Raw genomic sequence first — 19,675 nt, 5'->3', positions numbered from 1 at the left:
GGTCGACCTTATTCGATTCTTCAGTGAATCGGGCGAGGTATCGTCTAAGAGACTCGCCATCCTCTTGCCTGATTGACCACAGGTACATCTTGGTCTTCTTTTGGACCATAGACGTAGCGAACCGTGCTAGGAACATGTCTTTTAGGTCTTTGAACGAGCGGATGCTTCCCGGCCTTAAGTTCTTGAACCACTCGAAGCCGGGTCCGGCGAGGGTAAGACTAAAAGCTTGGCACATAGCGCCGGGAGTGACACCCTCCATTGTCATCCAGGTTTCATAGTGCTGGATGTGGTAAGCAGGATCTGCTTTTCCATCATATGGAGCAAGGTTCGGGAGTTTGAAATTTCCCGTGCATACCTCGGCCAATATCTGAGCCGTGAAAGGCGAGGACTGCTCCTCAACGACCCCATAGGCACTTCCGCCTATTCCGTGTTCTCGGAGATCTCGTATTTCATTTCGAAGATTGTGGATCATTGTGATCACATCGAGACCGGTAGTCGGAGTAACTCCCTGTTCGGGAGGAGTCATTGTCGTCTTTCATTTGACCCTTGACCCGTGTGGCGGTTCCCGTTAGTTGGGGCTGCTACGGGGATGTTTGGCCGAGAGCTTAGTCGCTCCATTAGGTCATCGCCACGCTCGATGCGTTGGGCGGTGAGGTGATCCCTAAGATCAGGGCTGGTCGTACGGAGGCGCAGGCTTCGTCTGCGATGGCGCGTTCTCCGCTTGCCCTGACTCTCCGCAACATTCTCCCTTTGACCTAGTTGGTCGAGGGCCAAACGTCGAGAATTTCCCTCTTGAGAAGCAGCCGGCGCGTCGCCTGTCCGGGGTAGGGGGTTCGAAGGACCGGCTTCAAACACGGCGGGGTGTTCCCCGTCCTTCGTGAGAGAAGTCTCGATATCCTTCGAATCGCCAGTACCCTCGTAATCAGGGTCGCGGCCGCAGCTTTCCCCGTTGAGGTTTTCAGGATCCCCGTTGGGGGTCAGCGTTCTTCGCCTTTAGTTGGCGGACATTCTCCTCCAATTCCATGATGCGGTCGTCCCTGCTATCTGGAGATGGAGATGGTGAGCGGGTCGAGCTCTCTTAGTGGATCGACTCTTCGTCACCATGCGCTCGGGAGCGCAAGAAGTACTTCTTGGTCCCACTGATGTTTTCGGGGTTGTTCACGCCCTCAGAACGTACGGGTGGTTGGCTACTCATCGTTTCTCAAGTTCCAGAAAGCCGAGTTCGCAGAAGAAAAGAAGAAGATGAACAGAAGGGATTTCGGGCTGAATAGGTCGGGAAGTCCCCTCCTTCTAGCGCCAAAATATTGTCGCACGAAAATGAACAACTATTTAAAACCTCGGACCATGTGATTGCACCCGGGCCAAGAGTGTGAACTCGATAGTCTCGAGCTAGGGTTTTCTCCGATCAACCCGCCTCTCGGGAGAGGTAGGGGGTGAGGAGGAGTAGTGACCCTGCCTTGGGTGTCGGCTGCCTACGTACCCGTGTGTGGGATCAGGTCATAACATAGTTCAAGGGTGTGTAACGATGTGTGAGGCACGGAGCCGTGGCGGAGAGGCGTGCTCGACGAAAGAGACGAGGCGCGGAGGAGTCTTCGGCGACGTCTCAGAACTTCGGAGATCACGTATGCGAGAGAGAATGTGTGTTTTCTCTCTTTTGGAGACGTGGAAGACTCTAACTCAAGAGTTCCTTGTTGTGGCGGAGATTCCGGACGCGTAGGCGATTCCTAGTTGGAAATGCCGGACGTGTAGGCGATTTTCAGTCGAAAACCGTTAGAGCACTCGTGGGCTCAAGATTAATCGTTCGATCAAGAGAGGCGGCGCTCGGGAGTCCCCGGAAAGCGCTTCAGAATTCTGAGAACGAGAAATTGAGGAGAATCTGCTTCAGGCCAAGGATGGCATCCAGAGAAGCACAGAGAAGTCTCAAGTTCCTTGAGAATGAATGGGATTGAATTCGATGGCTTTCCCACCAATGGGAGGGGGTTTATATAGGTGTTTGGGGGCCTTAGAAGGCTTTTTTTTCGTCCATGTGGGACTAGGAACGCGCGCGGCATCAATTGGAGGCGCACGGAGCGCGCGGCGCACAAAGAGCGGCGCATGGGGCACGGTGCGCGGGTCTTCTGGCGCGGCGCGTGGGTCACTGGACGCGGCGTAGGATGCGCGGCGCATGGAGCGCGTGGTGCGCGCCTGCCTGGCGCGGCGCGCTGCTTGCTGCGCGGCTGGCCGGCGTAGCGTGCTGTGCGCGCGGCAAATGGCTCGTCTTGCCGGACTCTTGCGGGCCTTCAGGGGTCTTCGAATACCATTCTTGCCACGTGAAATATGAAGGCTCGACTCGAGGAGAACGACTCGAGGCTCGACTCGAGGAACAACTCAAGGCTCGACTCGAGGAGCACGACTCGAGGCTCGACTCGAGGAACAACTCAAGGCTCGACTCGAGGAGTGACCCGAGGCTCGACTCGAGGAACGTGAGGATTTGGCACGAGGACTTGTCAGTCGACTCGTGACAGAAGGCTTGCCGCTCTTCAGGACCTCCGGCCTGACCATCGGCCCTTTGAACGGCGTGTCTTCTTGGCGTCTCGGGTTTTCCGAAAACGACCAACAACAGAAAACTTGTACAAAATAGCCATTTGAAATTTATTGATTAGCAAAATAGTCAAAGTTTCAACTTTTTGAGTAAAGTAGCCAAATTTACGTTTTCAAAAGTTTTTTTTGATAGGCAAGATTAAAATTTTTGACGATTATTATAAGCTATTTATCACTTTCAAAAAAATTACTTGAGCGACTACGTGCACTTGCGTACGCAAATATCGCAACAAGTTTTTGGCGCCGTTGCCGAGGATTAGTTTTAAATTAAGATTCAATTCATTAATTTTTATTTGAACTCTCTTTCATTTTTGTTTTTCTCACTTATTTTGGTGTTCACGTTTTTTAGGTGTATGCGAAAAGACGGTGATTCGAGTCTTCTTCCAGCTGATCCTGAAATAGAGAAAACTTGCAAGTGCAATCGAAAACAGAAGAAGCAAGAAATTGAGGAACCGATCATGGCTGAAGAAGTAGAGAAACCGTTGATTGATTACGTTTTACCATCCGCTAATGGGTACCATTCAGCCATTGTCAATCGAACCATCGAAGGGAACATGGGCTTTGAGATCAAACGGCGATGATTAATATGATTCAACAAAATCAATTCTCAGGAGCCCCAAACAAAAACCCAAACGACCACATAGCCAATTTCAACGAACTCTGTGGCACATTCCAGGTCCACAACGTCTCCGCCGACGCGATACGTCTTCGTTTGTTCGCGTTTTCTCTTCACGACCGAGCGAAGTCATGGATGAATTCCTGGCCCGCCGATTCCATCACCTCGCGCGACGAGCTTTGGAACACCTTCCTTGCAAAATCTTCCCCTTCGAGAAGACTGTCCATCTACGAAACGCGATCCATAGTTTCGGACAGTGGGATGGAGAATCGTTGCATGAGGCATGGGCGAGATTTAAGGACATACTGAGGAAGTGCCCCCCCAATGGGATCACTCTGCTAGTCCAGCTTTACGCTTTCTATTATGGACTCGTCACGTCCACGAAGACCTTAAGTTAACACCGCTACATGAGGTATGATGTTGACTAAGACGCCTACCCAGTTCCACACCATTCTCGAGGAGTTGGCGCGCTCAAATGACCAATGTCCAATGGAAAAGAGGCTCATGAAAGATGGTCCAGCAACCGCAAATGCCACTAATTCTGGAGGGACACAATAGGAATGAAGGAGCTGTTGGCAGAGATGGCAGACCTCAAGAAGCAGTTCCAAGAGATGAAAGCCACCGCGCATGTATTGCAAGCCACACTGGAGCCATGTTTTTGGTGTAATGGACCAAACTACACCGATGATTGCCCTCAAGCGAACGATGTCCACCCTGAGAGCGCACGTGGGGAACTACAACAACATGCCCCCGTTCCAAAACGCCAAAAACTACAACAATGGAGCCCGGAACAAATACAATCAAGGATGAAGAGCGCCTCAACAACAACAACAAGGATTCCAACAACAACAACGATTCTTGCAGAACCGACCTCCATCTACATTCCAAAATCAACAACAGGGGCAACAACAAGGGTTTCAACCGTGTCAAAAACAAAATCAACCCACTCCCAAGAACAAGATGGAAGAACTTCTCACGATCTTCATCGCCACGACTTAGACGCATATTCAAAATCAGTCAATGCAGATCAAGAACCAATCGGCGCAAATTCAGAATCTGGAGACGCAAATGGGGCAGATCGCACAGGCTCTCAACGTCGATGCTTAGAGACAAACTTGGTGCTAAACTGGAAGAAATGCCACTTTATGGTGAAATAGGGGATCGTTTTGGGTCACTGAGTGTCACCCCAAGGGCCAGAAGTAGACCGAGCGAAGATTGCTACAATAGAGAGACTACCTCTGCCGATCTCACTCAAGGGCGTGCGTACCCGATGATGAAATCCCCTCTATACAAAAATTCAGAATCTGGAGACGCAAATGGGGCAGATCGCACAGGCTCTCAACGTGCGACCACAGGGCACGCTTCCGAGCAACACCAACATCAACCTGAAGGACCAGTGCAATGAGATTACCCTTCCTAGCGGGATGGTGGTTGAAAACTCCAACAAGGAAAAGGGTAAAGCCAAAGCGTCATCTTCAACAACTCCCCTATCCAAGGTGGTTCCACCACCAACTCCACCAGTAATTGCACCTGTTCCAGTGCCATTTCCCCAATGGCTCAAGAAAGCAAAGCTCGACAAATAGTTCGGGAAGTTTTTGGAGATGCTCAAGAAACTCCAAATCAACATCCCATTCGCCGACGCCATCGAACAAATGTTGAGTTACGCAAAGTTTTTGAAGGAATTCTCTCCAACAGACGCATAATTGATGATTGCAGCACTATCACTCTCACCGAAGAGTGTAGTGCAATAATACAGAGGAAGCTCCCACCAAAGCTGAAAGACTCGGAGAGTTTCACCGTGCCATGAGCCATCGGAGACCTATACTTCGAGAGAGCACTCTGCGATTTGAGAGCTAGCATCAACCTCATGCCTTTTTCGATCTTCCGAAAGCTAGACATAGGAGAGGTGAAGCCTACACGAGTGACGCTCCAAATGGCGGAAAGGTCCATCAAGCACCCCCGCGAGATAATCGAAGACATTCTCGTCAAAGTGGACAAATTCATTTTCCCTGCTGATTTTGTGGTACTTGACATGGAGGAAGACATAAACATTCCCATCATCCTAGGGAGACCATTCCTAGTCACCGGTGGAGCCTTGATCGACGTCCAAAAAGGCGAACTAAAACTGAGGGTGCAAGACAAAAAAGTCATCTTCAATGTCTTCGACACTGTGAAATACTCGAAGGCTAGCAATGACATATTTCGGGTAGAGGCTTACGATGAGGCTATCAACAATCATTCTTGCTGCCCGAAGGAGCCCCTTGAGGTATGTATTCTAAACTCGTGTGAATTAGCTGATGATATTGTTACATGTCAACTTTAGAATACGCAAATTACATGGATGGTTTCGAGGCCAATAAAAGGAAATACTTCGAGGAGTTGGGAGAGAGCTCAAAGCCAGTCAAGCCATCAATAAAGGAACCCCCGGAGATCGAGCTTAAGGAGCTGCTCAGCCATCTCCGATACGCATTTCCCAGAGAAAAGAAAATGCTCCCAGTCATCATCTCTACCCACCTCAACGCCAAGCAAGAGGACAAGTCGTTGAGAGTGTTGCGATCTCATATGCTTGCATCAACGAAGGCTAAATCCAGCGATGAAGAAGGATGTGCGCAAAGAAATCCTAAAGTGGCTCGACGCCGGAGTGATCTACCTAATCTCTGACAGCTCTTGGGTTAGCCCGGTTCAATGCGTCCCGAAAAAATGGTGGAATGACGGTGATACAGAATGACAACAACGAGCTCATCCCAACATGAACCGTCATCGGCTTCAAAATTTGCATGGACTACCGAAAGCTCAACGCCACGACCCGGAAATACCATTTCTCTCTTCAGTTCATTAATCAAATGCTTGATCGGCTCGCCGGTCACGAGTATTACTGCTTCCTCGACTGCTATTACGCGTATAATAAGATCACCATCGTGCCCGAGGATCACGAGAAGACGACGTTCACATGCTCGTACGGTACATTTCCCTTTCGGCGAATGCCATTAGGCCTATGTAATGCACCGGGAATTTTTCAAAGGTGCACGATGGTCATCTTCTCTAACATGGTCGAGCGCACAATTGAGGTATTTATGAATGATTTCTCTGTTTTTGGTTCTACTTACGATGCATGTCTCAAGAATTTGTCCAAGGAGTTAGGTCGATGCTTAGAGACAAACTTGGTGCTAAACTGGAAGAAATGCCACTTTATGGTGAAATAGGGGATCGTTTTGGGTCACTGAGTGTCACCCCAAGGGCCAGAAGTAGACCGAGCGAAGATTGCTACAATAGAGAGACTACCTCTGTTGATCTCACTCAAGGGCGTGCGAAGCTTCCTTGGACACAATAGAAGACCTTACTCACGTCCCCGACTGAAGCACTCCCATCGACGATAATTTTTGGGACAAAAAGGTACACGCCGTAGAGGTGATCGATGCCCAGTGGTACGCCGACATCATCAACTACTTGGCGAGCAACACGATGCCCTCCGACTACAACCACAATCAGAAAAAAGAAGTTCCTCTCCGAAGCCCGTCTCTATTATTGGGAGGAACCAATTCTATATCGGCAATGTGCAGACTCGATAGTTCAAAAGTGCGTACCCGATGATGAAATCCCCTCTATAATTAAACACCGTCATTCTTTAGATATGGAGGGCGTTACGGGCACAATCGCACATCGGCTAAGGTGCTACAAAGTGGTTTCTTTTGGCCTACTCTCTTCCGTGATTGTCGGAGTGTTGTCAATGGTGCCCACAAGAAGAGTTGTAATCTTTATATTGTACATTTGATGTAATAAAGTCTCAAGAAGACTCTTGCTTGTAATTTCTTATTCATTAATAAAAAAGTTGAAACGTTCATTCATTCTTCCGTGTCTGTTTGAAGCTTTATGATAAAACATTAGTCTTTAGTCCATAAACAAACTAAACACCTTACGAAGAGAAAAATGTAGATTTGCATGAACAAACTCTTCGTAGTTTGCTTAAAACGATATATTCGCAATCTAAGGGTCAAATGACTATTGACCTCAGTATGATTGTTAGAAGAATCTATGATGTCTGGTTATGAGGCATTGAGAGTTGGAGACTCTATAGTTCTTCTAGGTATCTTCCGAAGGTACTGAATTGACCAATGCACTTCTAGAGACAAGATAAGAACAAACCATTTAACCTCTTATGTCTCGAAGTCACTACGTATGAATTGCATCGTGCTTACCTTAATCCTGAAATGAGACATGCCATTTCACACCTTACGTATTCTCATTTGAGAAAGTCAGAGTTCGGACACACTATGTGATTCCGAACAAGGCCTATTGGTGAAGTACTAAGTTGTGAGAATGTCATGAGTAACTTTGTGAAGTTCTCATAGATATGGAATTCATGTACAAGATTGCTGAAATGCAATGTATATCACCTCATGCTTTGTTCCTTGGAGTGTGAATAAATGAACTGGCCAGTGTCCAAATTGAGTCTTGACTCTTTTGGATGAAACAATGTGACTTGTTAGCTCCTCGTAAATACATTGTTTCAAACTTATTCACAAGCGACAAAGGAGTTGAGGAAATAACAGCTAGAAGGGTAAAATGGTAATTTTGTAAATCCTGACTAGCTGATGATATTCATGAAGGGTAAACACTGATAATATTCTGTGGATCCACTCATTACAATTAGGTTGAATTCTTGAGTAGAAAATAAATTCATTTGAACGAGAGATTTTCAGTGTCAACTCTTTAGTGGAGTCAGTTGACATTAAGCTAAACTTGGAAAAGGTTTGTGAACTTTTGAGTCCAAGTATTTAGCTCAAGCTTTGTTCATTTGGATCCACGAGGTCACTTTCACGAATCACATCGAGTAGGAATAGTTAAACTAGAAGCTAAGTCAAAACAAGAACGAAAATTGTCGAAAGGGTAATTTTGTCTTTTTGGACATGGCATGAAACGAATGTCAATAAATTTTTTGACAATGTCATATGCTGACATATTATATCACACGGCCATAACATGTTTATTGGGCCTTGTGAATTAATTTCATTTCATAGAATTTTACTTGAAAATTCTTAATGGGCTTTTCTTGTGTTGTCATGAACAATTAAAGAAAAACCTAGAAAGCCTTTCTAGAAGGCTTTTGGCCGTCCAACCCAAGTGAATGGGAGACCAAATTTCGTGCAGCCCTTAGTGTGAAAGAGAGTTTATTTTCTGCATTAATGTATGAAGATACTTGCCAAAAGAAAAAGAGGAAACAAATTTCCTCTAGGAGGATATGACATGGGCGGCCAAGGCAAGTAAAATAGGAAACAATTTTGCTTCTAGAAGCCAAGGCTCACACGCCCAAATGAGAAAAGGAAATAAGGAATATTTGCTCATGAATATGTGATATTCTATAGAAGAGGAAACTACCTTATTGAAGGTAAAGCCTCTCCTATAAATAGGAGCCTTATTCTTCTCATTTGATTCATCCCAAGTTTTAGAGATTGAGAGCTTCTCTCTCTAGCTTGGCCGCCCCTCTCCTCTCTCTCTCTCTATTCAATTTCGTTTTTATTGTTTTGGCACCTAGGTCCTCATTTGACCTAGAATTTAGCTCTGCGACTTCAAGACTCGTTCTTAAGTCGTAGTGTTTAAAAGTGCCCACTCACTGATTCCTTTTATTTCAAGTGATTTAGTGATAGAAACTTTCGTGGTTGCTCGAGTTGCCGAGGAAGGAAGAGAGACGTGCTGCGAGGGGAGACGAACGTTGCAACCTTTTTCCAAAAGCTTCTCAACGTTCAAGCGTCTAAAAAGGTTAGTAAACTTCTATGCTCATATTAGTTTTTATTTACATGTGCTTGCTCTTTGTCTAGGTTAGTAAAAACTGTTTTACTTGTAAAAGAAAATTTTTAAAATTCCGCCGCTTAACGAAGCGTTAAACTTTTTCTTAAACCCTAGATCAATTTCAACACAGAGATCCATCGAGACGTTCGATAGGTTCCAATGAACTGGAAACATCTCGAATTGGAATGAGATGCCATTGAAGAACATCTTCGAGATAGAGCCTTTTGACGTATTGGGGATCGACTTAATGGGACCCTTCCCATCCTCGTACGACAACAAATATATACTCCTCACGGTTGACTACGTGTCGAAGTGGGTCGAGGCTAAGGCGTCTCTAGCGAATGACATAAAGGTGGTGCTAAATTTTCTCAAGCACAACATCTTCATTAGGCATGGCACTCGAAGAGCGATCGTGAATGACGGAGGCTTTCACTTTTGCAATTGCCAATTCTCTGTGCTCATCGCGAAGTATAGCATAACCCATTGGAAAGATCTCGCATACCACCCGCAGTCTAACGGCCAAACCGGGCTCTCGAACCGAGAGATAATGAAGATCTTGGAGAAGAAGGTGGGAAGTTCATTGAAGATTAGGCTCACAAGCTTGATGACGCACTTTGGGCGTACGAAACGGCCTTCGACACGCATTGGGGATGTCACCATACAAGCTTGTATATGGCAAGGTGTGTCATTTTCTGGTGGAGCTTGAGCATCGAGCGCATGGGCGATGAAGCTTTTGAATTTTGACCACAAGGCGGTCGGAAAGCAACGAGTCCTCCAACTTAACGAACTTGATGAGTTTCGCCGAGACGCATTATAGTATGCGAGGATCTACAAGGAAAAGATGAAGGTGTGGCACGAAAAGTACCTCGTGCCAAAGGAGATCAACTCGGGACAACAAGTCCTTCTCTATAATTCCGGGTTGAGGCTCTTTCCTGGGAAGCTCAAGTCGAGATGGTCCGAGCCGTTCATCGTCACACAATCATTCACGTCGGGCATGTTCGAGATCGAAGGAATCAACTGCACGAACTTTATGGTGAACAACCAACGCATTGAAGCCGTATTATGGAGGAGCTTTTGAGAGCGAGAAAGTCGTGGCATACCTGAACCTCATCGAATAAATTAATGATACCTCGTCAAGCTATTGACATTAACTAAAGCCTACCCGATGAAGACATTCCCACAAAGAACCCTTCGATCTAGTAAGAACGTCGTCGCGAGTCACTTATGAGAGTTTTTGATAAGTTTTTAATGAGTCTCCAAGTCAATAAAAAAATCGTTGAACACCGTAATCGTTTGTTGTTTATTTTTATCCATTGTTGAAAAAAGAGAAAAAAGAAAAAAAAAGGTTTAGGATGATGCCCGCTTTCAACATGTAGTTTTTATTTTTGTTTTGTTTAATTAGGGTGTTCAAATGAAAAACCATAATGACTTGGAGATATGTATAGTTGAGTTAAGATTCTTTGAATGAACTTTTTAGATAGTGAGTTTAGGAGGAATCAAGTGCTAAAGTGAGTTGAGTGTGAGGATCAACTATGTGTGAGAACTGATTCGCGATCCCCGCTAGATTGATTTTAGTCACTAAAAATTCTATATCCTACCGTGACCCTAGCCTGAACATTACAAGCCGAAAAGACATATTGACGAGCTAGAAAGGATGTGTGCACATTAGTGGAGATCAAGAGATACGAGGGGGCATATGGGTGTGTTGAATCGAAATCAATTTCTCATTCTTATTTCGATAATCGTATCCTCTCGAGGGTGGTTGGACGTGTTACCGGTCGTTTTCAGGACACAGGAAATTTGAAAGAAATTAAAGGCCGGCCGGACATCGCCGGCCGGATTGCCCAATGGGCCCCGGCCCACTAGGCCCGAGCGCCCTAGCGCACCCACGGCCCAGCGAACCCGCGCACACGCCAACACGCCCGCGCGCGCACCTGCGCCCCCAGCCCAGTGGGCCCGCGCGCGCCCTAGCGCTCCCGCACCCCCGGCCGCCCCGCCCTGTGCGCGCTCCCGTGCCCCCGGTCGCCCCGGCCAGTGCACGCTCCCGCGCTCCCTTGCGTCCAGCCCGCGCGTGTTCCTGCGCCTCGGCCGGGCGTCCCTGCTGCCCCGGCCGAGCGTCCCTGCTGCCTCGGCCGAGCGCCCCTGCTGCCTTGGCCGAGCGCCCCTGCTGCCTCGGCCGGGCGACCCTGCTGCCCCAGTCGAGCGCCCCTGCTGCCACGGCTGGGTGTCCCCGCTGCCTCGGCCGAGTGTCCCCGCTGCCCCGGCCGAGGCCGGCACGCCTGCTGCCTCGGCGGGGTACCCCGCGCCCGTCCAAGCATCTCGCCCTGCGCCTGTCCAAGCACCGCGCTCCCTGCGCCCTGCGCCCGCCCGGGCATTGTGCCTCGCGCGCCCCGCGCCCGGCCATCTGGCGGTCCTAGAGGGGGCCGGCCCAAGGCCTCCTCCAAAACTATAAATACCCCCCTTGGGGGACTCATCCTCATTCATCCCACTCTTCTCCACACAAAATTCTCTCACTCGAGAACTCTCTCCTCCCCCGTGCTCTTGTGACATTCCAAGAGCGCGCGCTCCTCCTCTCTCGGCTTAGAAATTCAAGGACCCCCTTCCACGATAGGGAGTGCGCTCCTCTTCTGCGACCCGAGTCTTTGCGGTGTACACACTGTTCTCTCGCTTCTTGGCCCTTGAGCTAGAACTCCGAGCTACAAGGTAAGCGACCCCTCTAAAGTCTTCACTAGAAGCTACGAGCTGGGTCCTACTCTAAAGCCTTGGATTGTCAAGCCTCCGCGCCCAAGATAGCCCCCTACATTCAAATTGAACTACGTAATGACCTGATCCCGACTAAAGGGTACGTAGGCAGCCAACCTTTGGCACGGTCACACCCCCCAAAACACACCTAAGGGTCTGGAGGGTGCAACTCGGTCCACGAGTTTACATTTTTGGCCCGGGTGCGATCACTTGCTCCGGCCTTGGATCGAACCGCCCGAGGTAATTAATCGTTGTTCATTTTCGTGCGACAACAATTAGGCGCTAAAAGGAGGGGACTTCCCGACTTATACATCCCGAAATCCCTTCTACAGCACGACCCCTTCTTCCTCGACTTGAGAAAGACATGAGTTGTCAACCACCCATTAGTTCTGAAGGTGTGAATAACCCCGAAAACGCAACCGGAGTGAAGAAGTACTTCTTGCGCTCCGAAGTGCAAGGCGATGAGGAGTCTCTCAACGACGAGAGCCACATTCCCTCGCCCCCTCCACCTCAGGATAGTCGGGACGACCGCCAATTAAAGATAGCCAATGCAAGGTACCACCGCCAATTGGCGGGCAAGGCGCCCCCCACGGGGAATCCGAGGACCTCATGGACGACGGGCATGACTATGACCCCGACTATGAAGGCTTGAAAATTTCAGCGGACGTCGAGACTTCTCTCACCAAAGACGGGGAACTCCCCGTTGAGATCGAAGCCGGTCCGTCGAACCCACCGCCTAAAACAAAGGCAATATCAATCTCCTCTCAAGAAGAGACCTCCCGACGTTCAGCCCATGACTGACTCTGTCAAAGAGGTAATGTTAGGGAAGGTCCAACGACCCGACGAGTGAGGTGTGTGGCTCGAAGCTCACGCCCCCATACCACCGGCCCGAATCTTAGAGATCGGCATACCGCCAAACGGAACGATCGTGGTGAGGACCTCCGAGAGAGGCTAAGTGCTCACAAGGGTCATAACCCTGCGGCCCCAATCAATGGGGACCCTCGCACGGCTCAAGGGTCGAATGAAAGGCACTGGGTGACTCCTCCTGAACAAGGAGTGACCCCCAACACTGGCCTCGATGTCGTCACCATAATTCACAACCTTCATAACAAAGTACGTGATCTACGTGAAGGCGGCTTGGCCGGCGACACATACAGGGTCGTAGAAGAACATTCCTCGCCTTTCACTGCCCAAATCCTTGCTGAGGTTTACACGGGAAACTTCAAACTCCCGAATCTCCCTCCCTACAATGGGAAAACCGATCCCAAATATCACATCCAACATTACGAAACTTGGATGACAATGCAGGGCGTCTCACCTGGGGCTCTGAGCCAGGCTTTTAGTCTGACCCTCACCGGACCAGGTGTTGAGTGGTTTAAGAATTTAAGACCAGGAAGCGTCCAATCGTTCAAAGACCTGAAGGACATGTTCCTAGCACGATTTGCTACGTCGATGGTCCAAAAGAAGACCAAGATGTACTTATGGTCAATCAGGCAAGAGAATAATGAGTCCTTGACGACAGTGACGCAATTACAGCCATCATTGAAGGCTTGCGCACTGGGGACTTCCTAAACCTTCGTGGGGGTAGAAGATTACCTCGACGGCCGCATGAGCAACAACTACAGCTCCCGCCGTCGGGATGAATCCGGCAACGAGCCAGGCAACCTCCGCAAAAGAGTGAATAAGGGAGGTCAAGCTTCCGATAGCCGGGTCTCAAAAGCTGCGTCTTGCGAGCAACTTCAGAGACTACTCGCATTACACTCCTTTGAACGCCCCGGTAGAGAAAATCTACGCTGTGGCGCGTGACAAGTTCACCGCTCCAACTCCAATGAAAGGTGACCCCGCATCTCGCGACCGATCCCGTTATTGCGAGTTCCACCGGGATTATGGTCACACGACCGCTCAATGCTTCTATCTTAAGAGGCAAATTGAGACATTAATCTAAAAGGGCGAACTCAAAGAGTTTGTCCTTAACATGATAAGTGTTGCGGTCCCTGCCAACAACATGCCACAGCCTGAGAAAGGTGGAGGGACCAACACTAACACCGACCGCACCGCGGTCGCGGCTATGGCCGATGCGCAACGCCACGTCGTCACCACCATACTTGGTGGGTTGCAAGAAGGGGATTCAGACCGGCAAAGAAAAAAGCTTCTCAGGGCTGCCTCTCAAGAAGGCCTTGCCGAGCATGTTAACCTCACCTATGAGGATCCTCCGTCCGTACCGCACGAGACAATACAGTTCACCAATGAAGAGGCCAAGCGAGTTGTGCACCCGCATAATGACGCTATAGTCCTTAAAGCCCAAGTAGCCAACAACCTGGTGAAAAGAGTGCTTATTGATAACGGCATCGCAGCCGATATAATCTTTAAGATCACCCTAGAACGCATGAAGCTCGGGGGGCTCCATCCCGTCCCGACCCAGACACCTCTATTTAGGTTCACGAGAGAAAAGACCATGACCGAGGGAATCGTTGATTTACCGATCACCTTCGGGACTACCGGAGGTATCGAAGTCGTTCACATGGTCCCCTTTCTTGTGGTCGACCAGGAGTCGCCCTAAAATGTTATCATTGGGCGATCCACGTTGAACAGACCAAGGGCCATCACATCCACATATCACCTACTGGTGAAATTCCCCACCGAGGAGGGAATCGGAGTCATGGCTGGCGATCAAACCCAAGCGAGGATATGCTACGTCCAAGGCGTGGATGGCAAGCCCGCTGAAAAAAGGGTTAACACGATCTACCAGCTTGAAGACGACTACTCATGCGATCAAAAAGATGCGCGGCAGCTCGGGGAACTAGACCCCCGTGACGAAATCGAGAGGTTGAAAGTTGACACCCCCGATGATGTCACTTCGATCGTTCTCGACGAAGCTAAGCCTGACCAGGTGGTGAAGATCGGTGCACAACTCCCTCTCGCCATCAAAACTCAACTCGCGTCCTTCCTTCGGGAATTTAAGGGTGTCTTTGCGTGGACACATGCCGACATGCCTGGTATAGACCCCGATGTGATCGTGCACCGATTGAATGACGATAAAAACATCGCTGAGAAGGTACAAGCTAGACGCGCCTTCAACCCTGAACGATACCTAGCGATAAATGAGGAAGTCGAAAAGCTTCTCTCCGCTGGCTTCATCCGAGAAGCCAAGTACCCCAAGTGGGTTGCCAACAAGGTCATGGTTAAAAAGCCTAACGAGAAGTGGCGCATTTGTATAGATTACAATGATCTTAACAAAGCCTGCCCAAAAGATTGCTTTCCACTCCCACGCATCGAACAACTGGTCAACGCCACGGCAAGACATGAGCTGCTAAGTTTCATGGACGCCTATTCGGGCTATAACCAGATACGAATGCACGAGCCCGATCAGATCAAGACAACCTTCGTCACTGATCGTGGCCTCTACTGTTACAAGGTCATGCCTTTTGGCCTTAAAAACGTGGGAGCTACTTACCAACGATTGGTAAACCGGATCTTCGCCGACCTAATCGGCAAGACTATTGAAGTATAAGTGGACGACATGCTCGTTAAAAGCCTATTGGCTACCAATCACGTAGACAACCTAAGGGAGATGTTCTTAATCCTCTGCCGGTACAAAATGAAGCTCAATCCCAACAAATGTATGTTCGGGGTCGAATCCAGGAAGTTCCTAGGCTACATCGTTAGCCGGCGAGGAATCGAAGCAAACCCCAAGAAAATCAAGGCGCTCCTTGACATAAAATCTCCGCGACGTGTCATGGAAGTCCAAAGTCTGACCGGTCGGATTGCCGCCCTCTCACGTTTTGTGGCCAAAGCAACCGACAAGTATCGACCGTTCTTTAAAGCAATAAACAAGACGGACGGCTTTATTTGGACGGACGAGTGCGAGAAGGCTTTTCAAGAAATAAAGGCCTACTTCGGGACACTTCCGTTCCTTTCCAAGCCAAAGGAAGGCGAGACGCTTTATGTCTACCTCGCCGTCTCCGAACGAGCCGTGAGTGCTGTGCTGATCCGCGAAGAGGATGAGGTTCAGTGGCCTATCTTCTACGTGAGCAAAGCCATGCTCGACGCCGAAACGCGTTACGCAGAGATAGATAAACTCTCTCTTGCTCTCCTCGTAGCTGCCAAAAAGCTACGCCTTTACTTCCAAGCTCACCTAATTGTTGTCCGAATAAGATACCCTATCGGTAAGGCTCTTCAAAAGGGAACATTGAATCGCATGGCGATCTGGTCCCAAGAATTGAGCGAGTACGGGATCGAGTTTCACCCGAGACCGGCAATCAAGGCTCAAGCCCTAGCCGACTTCTTGGCAGAATTCTCCTATACTCCCGACATGGGAAGAGCGGAAGATGACTCGACCGACGAGTTGTCGGCTCGAAAGAGAAAGGTCGACCCTACGGGTCCCATCTGGGAATTACACGTAGACGGAGCATCTAATGCCCAAGGAGCCGGCACTGGCGTGATTTTAACTAATCCCGACCGGGAAAAGTTACGATACGCCATCCACTACGGATTCTAAGCCTCCAACAATGAGGCCGAGTACGAAGCCCTCATTGTAGGGCTAGAGCTCGCTCAAAAGCTCAACGTACAGAATTTTCGAATACACTATGACTCACAGTTGATCGTAAATCAGGTTAAAGGCGACTACATTGCCAAAGAACCCAACATGATCGCCTACCTGGAAAAAAACAAATGCCAAGATAGATGCCTTCTCTTAGTTCGAGATCATCCAGATCCCAAGAGAAGAGAACTCCGAGGCTGACACTCTAGCTCGCCTCGGATCCGGTATCACCGAAGACGGGTTAGAAACTATCCCGGTAGAGTCTCTCTCGCGACCGTCCGTTACACGTGACGAGGTCGAAACGATTGAGAGCACCGCTCATCCGACTTGGATGACTGCGCTTACGGACTTCTTGCGAAGAGGGGCACTCCCCAAAGACCGAAAAGAAGCCGAAAGGTTGAATGCCCTCGCATCTAAATATGTGTTGAGAGGCGAAGCCCTATACAAGCGCGTGTACTCAACCCCGCTGCTACGATGCCTCAATAGCGTCGAGTCGACCAAGGTCCTCCGTGAAATCCACGAGGGCATTTGTGGGAACCATTCCGCTGGGAGATCCCTCGCGCTCAAAGCTCTCCGGCAAGGCTATTTCTGCCCAACGATGAAAAAAGACGCCTACGACTGGGCGAGAAAGTGCGACAAGTGTCAACATTTCTCTAACGTTCCACGGGAACCGCCATCTCCCCTGGGTAGCATCGTCGTACCACGTCCTTTTGCAAAATGAGGCGTGGACATCATCGGTAAGCTTCCAAAAGCTCCGAGACAGTACGAATACGCCATCGTCGCTATTGACTACTTCACTAAGTGGGTCGAAGCCGAGCCTCTGGCCAGAATCACCGAGGCCAACACCACGAACTTCATCTGGAAGTCCATCATATGCCGCCACGGCATCTCTGCGTCGATTGTGACCTACAATGGCCCACAATTCGACAATGCTAGGGTTAGAGAAATCTGTGCCCAACTAGGGATCAACAAGACATTATCGTCCCCTCGGCACCCACAGGCCAATGGCCAAGTGGAAGCCGTCAACAAGACAATTAAAAGCAACCTCAAGAAAAAGCTCGAAGCCAAAAAGGGTGCCTGGGCTGAGGAGCTACCATTCATCTTATGGGCCTACCGAACGACTGTTCGAAACGCCACCGGAGAGACCCCCTTTTCCTTAGCCTTTGGGATTGAGGCTGTGGTCCCAGTGGAAACTGAGGTCCCCACTTACCGAGTCGACACTTACGATGAGAAAGAAAACGACGAGGCCATACGCCTTGAATTGGATCTAATCGATGAGACAAGATCCGAGGCCCTCACCAGACTCGATGCACAGAAGCGAAAGGTCGAGAGATACTACAACGCCAAAGACAAAAGGCGAATCTTTGCCGTCGACAGTCTCGTACTCAGGCGCGTGTTCCAAAACACCCAAGTACAAGATGCCGGGGTCCTGGGCCCGAACTGGAAAGGACCGTATAGAGTTCGACAAGTCATACATGACAGAACCTATTACATCGAACATACGGACGGAACTCCGATCCGACACCCTTGGAACGCCGAAAATTTGAGGCAGTACTACCAGTGATAAGTTCCCCATTTACTGCTTTGATTTCCCTGATTCAATAAGGTCCACGTGCCAATGTTTGAGGATGTTATCTATTAGCCAAAAATAAAGTTTGAGGTTTTTTTCTTTCTTCAAAAAATCCGCTTTATTAAGTTTTTAGTCATCAAGGCACGACCTGTAAACTAAAAACTTGGGGGGCTAGTGATTCCTACAACGTACACTAAAAAATTCACGGAAAAAAAACCTTAAGCCCCCCACTCATGGGATACAGAGGCTTAAGAATCTCGAACCCCGACGGCCCATCAAGCATACGGGTTTGAGAAAAATCGTTGGCCTACCCCGGCGTGCCGTAAGTCGCGTAAAGGCACAAGTAAAGGCGAAAGGGCGACTCCCTCTGCCACACATATGTTCGGTCCCTCTATAGCACGAACACAAAGTCGCCGGCCTAACCCGGCGCAACACATATGTTCGGTCGCTCTATAGCAGGAACACAAAGTCGCCGGCCTAACCCGGCGCAACATATATGTTCGGTCGCTCAATAGCACGAACTCAAAGACGCCGGCCTAACCCGGCGCAACATATACGTTCGGTCGCTCCATAGCATGAACTCAAAGTCGCCGGCCTAACCCGGCGCAATATGTGCGTTCGGTCGCTCCATAGCACGAACCCAAAGAGGCCGGCCTAACTCAGTGCAACATATATGTACGGTCGCTCAATAGCACGAACTCAAAGACGCCGGCCAAACCCGGCGCAACATATATGTTCGGTCGCTCAATAGCAGGAACGCAAACCGTCGACCTTCTCGACGTACCACATTCATCCAGGCTTAAGTCCCCTACGGGGATACAGACTTAAGAAGCTCATGACCCCGACGGCCCTTCGTGCATACGGGTCCGAGTAAACCGTCGGCCTTCTCGGCGTGTCGTAAGACGCGTAAAGGCGTACGTGAACGACGTCACCCAGACGCATGTAAGTCGTGTAGAGGCGCTGCATCAAACCCTGAAACGGCCAAATTTGAGCTATATATGTTCGGTCGCTTAATAACACGAAACACACGGGGTTTGTGTAAAGACGCCGGACTAACCCGGCGCAACATATATGTTCGGTCGCTCAATATCATGAACTCAAAGACGCCGGCCTAACCCGACGCAACATGTACGTTCGGTCGCTCCATAGCATGAACTCAAAGTCTCGGGCCTAACCCGGCGCAACATGTGCATTCGGTCGCTTCATAGCACGAACCCAAAGACGCCGGCCTAACTCGGTGCAACATATATATTCGGTCGCTCAATAGCACGAACTCAAAGATGCCGGCCTAACCTGGCACAACATATATGTTCGGTCGTTCAATAGCACGAACTCAAAGTCGCCGTCCTAACCTGGCGCAACATGTGCGTTCGGTCGCTCCATAGCACGAACCCAAAGACGCCGGCCTAACCCGGCGCAACATATACGTTCGGTCGCTCCATAGCACGAACTCAAAGTCGCTGACCTAACCCGACGCAACATGTGCGTTCGTTCGCTCCATAGCATGACCCCAAAAGACGTCGGCCTAACCCGGTGCAACATATACGTTCGATCGCTCCATAGCACGAACTCAAAGTTGCCGGTACAACCCGGCGCAACATATATGTTCGTTCGCTCCATAGCACGAACTCAAAGTCGCCGGTATAACCCGGTGCAACATATACGTTTGGTCGCTCCATAGCACGAACACGGAGCCCTGGGGAACAATACCGGGTGTGACTTCTTCGGTCCCAAGTGGCACGAAGCAAAGTCGTTTTGCCACAGCCACATTAGGCACGCTAAACCGTCGGCCTAACCTGACGTACCGATATCACCGTTAATACGGGTCGGTTAATCGCAG

This window comes from Urtica dioica, chromosome 3 (genome assembly GCF_054948205.1).
Source record: "Urtica dioica subsp. dioica isolate 48M chromosome 3, U.dioica_male_clone48M_v1_H2, whole genome shotgun sequence".
NCBI lineage: Eukaryota > Viridiplantae > Streptophyta > Magnoliopsida > Rosales > Urticaceae > Urtica > Urtica dioica.
The sequence above is the reverse complement of the archived record's forward strand: the minus strand, read 5'-3'. Positions refer to the sequence as shown.